The 7,469-nt window shown below is 47.7% G+C and overlaps 1 pseudogene; it reads right to left on the reverse strand.

The window, feature by feature from the left end:
• Nucleotides 1-2,860: 2,860 nt before the first annotated feature.
• On the reverse strand, nt 2,861-3,795 carry LOC144279318 (olfactory receptor 51G2-like; annotated as a pseudogene).
• Nucleotides 3,796-7,469: the final 3,674 nt, after the last annotated feature.

Genomic DNA, 7,469 nt, shown 5'->3' on the forward strand with positions numbered 1-7,469 from the left:
AGGCAATATGTGCTACTCAGCTTCTTCAGGAATCTCGCTGCACTCCATGGAGATTACTGATGAAACCAGGAAGCTGAGAAACACAGAGCGCTGTGACAGGTTGTCACCCCCAGGGGGCAGTCTCGCTGCTGTGGGAACCCCTGTGTCGCTCAACCCTCCAGCATGGCTGGCCAATCCTACACTGCTTTGCTGGTGACAAAGACAGCCTCTTCAAGCCCTGCTATCACCCAACACAACGGTAGGTGGAGCCACACCCCCAATTGAGCGGCCTGAGTGCTTTAGTGACCCACTCAAGGACAGGCTGGAGACAACAGACAATTTCCCAACTCCCCAGCCTTTGCTCCCTTACTGGAGTATAAACCCAAAATTATACCATTTTGCATTGCACAGGAGTACAACACAAGCTCATTAACCTAGGTGGCTGTCTTAGGGACTCAGGAGAGTGAGCTCGGCATGGCTGGCCGTGCTCCAGCCATCCCAGGGCTCCTCCAACATTGTGGGTGGGGTGGGAGGATCATTGGTTCAGCCATGCTGTGTGTGGAAGCTCTGGGCTGCTCTGGGCGAGGGGGGCTCGCTACTCTGGTTCTGGCTGTGGTGGTGGGGAAAAGGAGTGGTGAATTAGGGTGGACTGCCCATCCCCAGTTGGGCAGGAGAGTCCCGAAATACAGAGTTCAAGTCCCAGTGTGGGCTGAATGACTTTGGAACAGCATTTGTCCTGAAATACCTGCCATTCCGATCCATGCCTGTGGAAGGCTCATGGGCAGCACCACCCTTTTCACAGTCAGACGGAGGAGGAGGTCCTTAGCTCCCCCCCACACACTGGCCTGTCCATGATGTCCAGCTAGTCAGTGAGTGAGGCTTGGGGAAAGAGGAGGACCAGGAGGTGGGAGTTCAGGGGGAAGAAGAGGGCCAGGGGCGAGGCCATGTAGGGGGCAGGGCTCCTGCCTGGGGCTGCTTTTGGCTTTTGAGAAGGTGCTCAGCCTACACTGAATGGGATGGGCTGAGACAGGAGATTGCTGTGACTCTGTTGGAGACCTGAGGCCTGTTTCTACCCCTTTGCATTGCTGGGGCAGCACAAACAGAGGGGAGGAGTCATAGGAAATATGCTTCTGTGTGCAGAGCCATCAATAATGGGCAGGGTATGTTACCTGAATGGCTTCTCCTGGGGCTCCTGTGTTAATCAAGTCTCTGACACGACTCAGTCCCAAGCATTTGGCATGGGGCATGGGGGAAGGGTGCGGGACTGTGTCCCTTGAATAGCCCCTGTCCACAGCTGGAGCATAGATCATGCAGAGCGCTCAGGAAGGACCAGGGCTGTGACTGAAGAAGAGCTCTGCAAGACCTCAGCAACTTTGCAGATGTCACTAAACTGGGAGGAGAGGTAGATACGCTGGAGGGTAGGGATAGGATACAGAGGGCCCTGGACAAATTAGGGGATTGGGCCAAAAGAAATCTGATGAGGTTCAACACGGACCAATGCAGAGTCCTGCACTTAGGATGGAAGAATCCCATGCACCGCTACAGACTAGGGACCGAATGGCTCAGCAGCAGTTCTGCAGAAAAGGACCTAGGGGTTACAGTGGACGAGAAGCTGGATATGAGTCAACTCTGTACCCTTGTTGCCAAGAAGTCCAATGGCATTTTGCCATGTGTATGTAGGAACAATGACAGCAGATCGAGGGACTTGATCGTTCCCCTCTATTCGACATTGGTGAGGCCTCATTTGGAGACTTGTGTCCAGTTTCGGATCCCACACTACAAGAAGGATGTGGAAAAATTGGAAAGAGTCCAGCGGAGGGCAACAAAAATTATTAGGGTACTGGAGCACACGACACAAGAGAAGAGGCTGAGGGAACTGGGATTGTTAAATCTGTGGAAGAGAAGAATGAGGGGGAATTTGATAGCTGCTTTCAACTACCTGAAAAGGGGTTCCAAAGAGGATGGATCTAGACTGTTCTTAGTGGTAGCTGATGACAGAACAAGGAGTAATGGTCTCAGGTTGTAGTGGGGGTGGTTTAGGTTGGATATTAGGAAAAAACTTTTTCACTAGGAAGGTGGTGAAACACTGGAATGCGTTCCCTAGGGAGATGGTGGAATCTCCTTCCTTGGAAGTTTTTAAGGTCAGGCTTGACAAAGCCCTGGCTCGGATGATTTAGTTGGGGATTGGTCCTGCTTTGAGCAGGGGGTTGGACCAGATGACCTTCCAACCCTGATATTCTATGATTCTATGATTCTATGATTTAGACAGTGTGACAGGCCAGGTCTAATGGGAAACAGCCTCCACACCCCTTCTCTTGATTCACTGTATTGACTGGAAATCTGAGGTTGGAACAGCCACCGATACGACTCTTCATGGGCCAACATCTCACCAGTCCCCTGGCTCTCCACGAGCACAGTCACTTTGTAAATGCTGCTGCCTGCCTTGGTCTCCTTCCCCCAGTGCCCTGTCCTCTCTGACCAGCGAGTGGAAACAGTCGCACATCCATTGCTCCGTGTCTTACATCCCATTTGAACTTCTCTCTAAAGAGTGGAAATCAGTAGTTCTTCTAGGCCTGGTCTACACTGAGGGGGCGGAATCAATCTAAATTACACAACTTTAGCTCCGAGAATAGCATAGCTGAAGTTGACGTATCTTAGATCGACTTAGAATCACTTACTTCGCGTCCTCGTGGCGTTGGATCAATGGCCGCCGCTCCCCTGTTGACTCCGCTTCCGCCTCTTGCCCTGGTGGAGTTCCGGAGTCAACAGCAGAGCAATCGGAGATCGTGTAGACTTGGCCCTAGACTCACACGTAAGGGTCCAGGATTGAATAGGTGGCCACGGTCTGTTTTTCTTAACTTCTGTATCATCAACTGACTAGTCATTTGACAAACACCCTAATTATCCGTGCACCAAGGTGTTTGCTTTTCACGCTGTACACAATTGGATTAATCAGGGGCAGGCCCAGCAAGTAGATGTAGCCCAGGAGAATTTGAAGCAAGGGAGAAGAGCTCTTCCAGAATCTGTGTATGACGGTCAGGCTGAACTCTGGCATGTAGAAAACCAGGACAGCGCAGAGGCGGGAGACACAGGTGTTCAAGGCCCTGAGGCACTCCATGTGGGAGGTGATGCTCAGCACTGTTTTGAGGATCATCACGTAAGAGAGGAAGATGAGCAGAGAGTCCAACCACACCGTTATGAGTGTAACAAACAAGACATAGATGTTATTGACTGTGATGTCCGCACATGCCAACTTCATGATGTCCTAGTGCAGACAGTAGGATTGGGAGAGGACGTTGGCTTGACAGTATTGGAACCGTTTCAGGAGTAAGGGGAATGGTAATGCTACGGCCACACCTCTTAGCACAACCACCAACCCCAACTTGGCTATTCTCGGCAGGGTTAAGATGGAAGCATATCTCAGTGGGTTACAGATTGCAATGAAGCGGTCAAAGGCCATCATCAAGAGCATGGCGGATTCAATTTTTGCAAGAAGTGGATAAAGAACATCTGGGTAAAACAAGCATTGAGGCTGATTTCCCTTGAGTTAAACAAGTATATGCCCAGTATCGTGGGTATGGTGTTTATCGATATGCCAAGATCTGTGATGGCCAACATGGAAAGTAAAATGTACATGGGCTCATGGAGGCTTGGATCTGTTTTTATAGCAAACAGAATGAGTGAATTGACTACTATTGAAGTAACATACACTAAGCAGAAGGGGATAGAGATCCAGAAATGGACATGTTCCTTCCCAGGTATCCCGGTGAGAAAGAAAACTGCAGGATTGAATTTGGTTTCATTGACAGCTGACATAATGGACTGGGCAGATCCTACGAATTTTGAATTTTTCTTCCTGGAAGGAAAAAAAACAGGAGACTAAATGATATTTATTGAGACATCATTCTGCTCTGAGTGGAATTCTAGAGACTCCCTGGAGTTCAAGGAAGATCAGCAAAAACATAGTTTTGGATTTTCAGCACCAATAGGAAGATAGGCATTGCCAGACTGAATAAGACCTGTAGTCCTTTATCAAGGTTCCTTCTCCACGCTGAACTCTAGGGTACAGATGTGGGGACCTGCATGAAGACCTCCTCAGCTTTCTTTTACCAGCTAGGTTTAAACTTCCCCAAGGTACAAAATTATTTTACCCTTTGCTCTTGGACTTCCACTGCCACCACCAAACTTTATCTGGGTTCCTGAAAAAACGTAGTTTAGAAAGGTCTTTCCCCCCAAAATCCTCCCAACACTTGCGCCCCACTTTCTGGGGAAGGTTTGGTAAAAATCCTCACCAATTTGCATAGGTGACCACAGACCCAAACCCTTGGATCTTAGATCAATGAAAAAGTATTCAGTTTCCTTACAAGAAGATTTTTAATAGTAGTAAAAAGAAAATAATCACCTCTGTAAAATCAGGATGGTGAATACTTTACAGGGTAATTAGATTCAAAACATAGAGAATCCCTCTAGGCAAAGCCTTAAGTTACAAAAAAGACACACAGACAGGAATATTCATTCTATTCAGCACAGCTATTTTCTCAGCCATTTAAAGAAATCATAATCTAACACATACCTAGCTAGATTGCTTACTAAGTTCTAAGACTCCATTCCTGTTCTGTCTCTGGCAAAAGCATCACACAGACAGACACAAACCCTTTGTTTTTTCCCCTCCTCCCAGCTTTTGAAAGTATCTTGTCTCCTCATTGGTCATTTTGGTCAGGTGCCAGCGAGATTATCTTTAGCTTCTTCACCCTTTACAGGTAAGAGGATTTTTCCTCTGGCCAGGAGGGATTTTAGAGGGGTTTGCCCTTCCCTTTATATTTATGACACGCCCCCCAAATCTCAGCTAGGGTGAAACGCTAGCTGGGATTTCTTCCTGGAGCTCTTGGAAAAACAGAGTTAATAAGACACATGCACCTCTAAATATACTACCAAGTACATAAAGACTAACAATATTTTCCACATCTCAATATTTTCCATTATTTTCCACAACGATTTTAACCAGTTGATACTGGGAAACTTTCACGGGACAGTGCATCAGCCACTTTGTTAGAAGCTCCTGAGATGTGTTGGATTTTGAAATCAAAATCTTGGAGAGCTAAACTCCACCGAAGAAGTTTTTTGTTATTTTCCATGGTTGTATGAAGCCACTGTAGCACAGCATGGTTGGTTTGCAGGTGGAAACGCCATCCCCAAACATATGGGCGTAGCTTTTCCAGGGTGTAGATAATTGTGTAACATTCTTTTTCACTGACTGACCAGTTGCTTTCCCTCTCAGAGAGTTTTTTGCTGAGAAACATAACAGGGTGGAATTCTTGATCAGGTCCTTTCTGCATTAAAACTGCTCCCACACCACTCTCGGACACATCTGTGGTTACTAGGAACGGTTTGTCAAAGTCTGGGGCCCTTAGTACAGGGTCAGACATGAATGTGGCTTTAAGCTGGTTAAAGGCCTTCTGACACTCTTCGGTCCACTGAAAGGCATTTGGCTGTTTCTTTTTGGTTAGATCTGTCAGTGGGGTGGCCATTTGGTTGTATTGTGGTAGAAATCATCTGTAATAACCGGCCAAGCCTAGGAAGGATTGAACCTGTTTCTTTGACTTTGGGACAGGCCACTTTTGGATAGCATTCACTTTGGCCTGTAGGGGGCTGATAGTTCCTTGACCCACCTCGTGTCCAAGGTAAGACTCTGTTTAGCCCTATTTGACACTTCTTAGCCTTAAGAGTTAGTCCTGCCTCCCTTATGCGCTCAAGGACTTTTTGTAGATGTTCCAGGTGTTCTGCCCAGGAATCCAAAAAGATGGCCACATTGTCAAGGTAGGCAACTGCATATTCTCCTAATGAAGCTAGGAAGCCATGTACAAGTCTTTGGAAGGTGGCGGGTGCATTTCGCAGCCCGAAAGGGAGGACATTAAATTCATACAGCCCGAGATGTGTGGTGAAGGCTGACGTTTCCTTGGCGGATTCATCTAGCGGTACTTGCCAGTACCCCTTGGTTAAGTCCAAGGTAGAGATGAACTGGGCCCATCCCAGTTTCTCTAATAGTTCATCTGTGTGTGACATTGGATAGTTGTCTGGGCGAGTTACAGCATTTAGCTTACAGTAGTCCATGCAAAAAGGTATCTCCCCATCTGGTTTGGGAACTAGAACCACTGGAGATGCCCATGCACTTCCAGAGGGGTGGATTACACCCATCTGTAACATATCCTGGATCTCCTGGTCTATAGCAGTTTTAGCTTGAGGAGACACCCGATAAGGTTGGACTTTAATTGGGTGAGCATTACCTGTGTCAATGGAGTCGTATGCCTGTTCAGTCAGTCCTGGGGTGGCTGAGAACGTTGGCGCATAGCTAGTGCACAGCTTCTTGATCTGCTGTCGCTGCATACGCCCAAGGGTCATGGAGAGGTTCCCCTCTTCCACACCACCAGCACTTTTCCTTTCATAGTAGACAACTTCAGGCCACTCAGCGTCGTCTCCTCCCTGGGCTGTAAATTGACAAACCTTTAATTCTCTGGAATAAAAGGGCTTTAGAGAATTAATATGGTACACCTTAGGCTTTCGGTTGGAGGTGGGGAATGCTATAAGATAATTAACAGCTCCCAGGAGCTCCTGGACCGGGAATGTCCCTTCCCACAATGCTTCCATTTTATGGGCCTGGAGCGCTTTTAAGACCATGACCTGGTCCCCTACTTTGAAGGAACGCTCTCTGGCATGTTTATCATAACAGGCTTTTTCCTCTTTTTGAGCATCCTGTAAGTTTTCTTGAGCAAGGGCTAAAGAGATTCGGAGGATGTTTTGTAGGTTGGTTACAAAGTCCAGAAGGTTAGTTCCTGGAGAAGGTGTAAATCCCTCCCATTGCTGCTTCACCAACTGTAATGGCCCCTTAACCTCACGGCCATATACAAGTTCAAAAGGGGAAAACCCTGAACTGGGGTGTGGTACAGCTCTGTAGGCAAACAGCAACTGCTGCAACACTAGGTCCCAATCATTGGAGTGCTCATTTACGAATTTACGTGTCATGGCCCCCAAATTTCCATTAAACTTCTCCACCATGCCATTTGTTTGATGGTGGTAAGGAGTGGTGACCAAGTGATTTACCCCATGAGCTTCCCAAAGGTTTTCCATAGTTCCTGCCAGGAAATTAGTCCCTGCATCTGTGAGGATGTCGGAGGGCCAACCTACCCTGGCAAAAATGTCTGCTAGTGCCTGGCACTTTTAGCCCTGGTGTTGCTTAGAGCTACTGCTTTCGGCCATCGGGTGGCAAAATCCATGAAAGTCAGTATGGACTGCTTTCCTCTGGGGCTCTTTTTCGGAAAAGGACCCAGAATATCCACAGCTACTCGCTGAAATGGAACTTCAATGATGGGGAATGGGTGGAGAGGGGCTTTGACCTGGTCTTGGGGTTTTTCCACTCTTTGGCATACTTCACAAGGACATAGGTAGAAACATCCTTGCCCATTCTGTCCCAGTGGAATGACCCCCCAAACGGT

The sequence above is a fragment of the Eretmochelys imbricata genome, chromosome 1 (assembly GCF_965152235.1).
Source record: "Eretmochelys imbricata isolate rEreImb1 chromosome 1, rEreImb1.hap1, whole genome shotgun sequence".
NCBI classification, from domain to species: domain Eukaryota; kingdom Metazoa; phylum Chordata; order Testudines; family Cheloniidae; genus Eretmochelys; species Eretmochelys imbricata.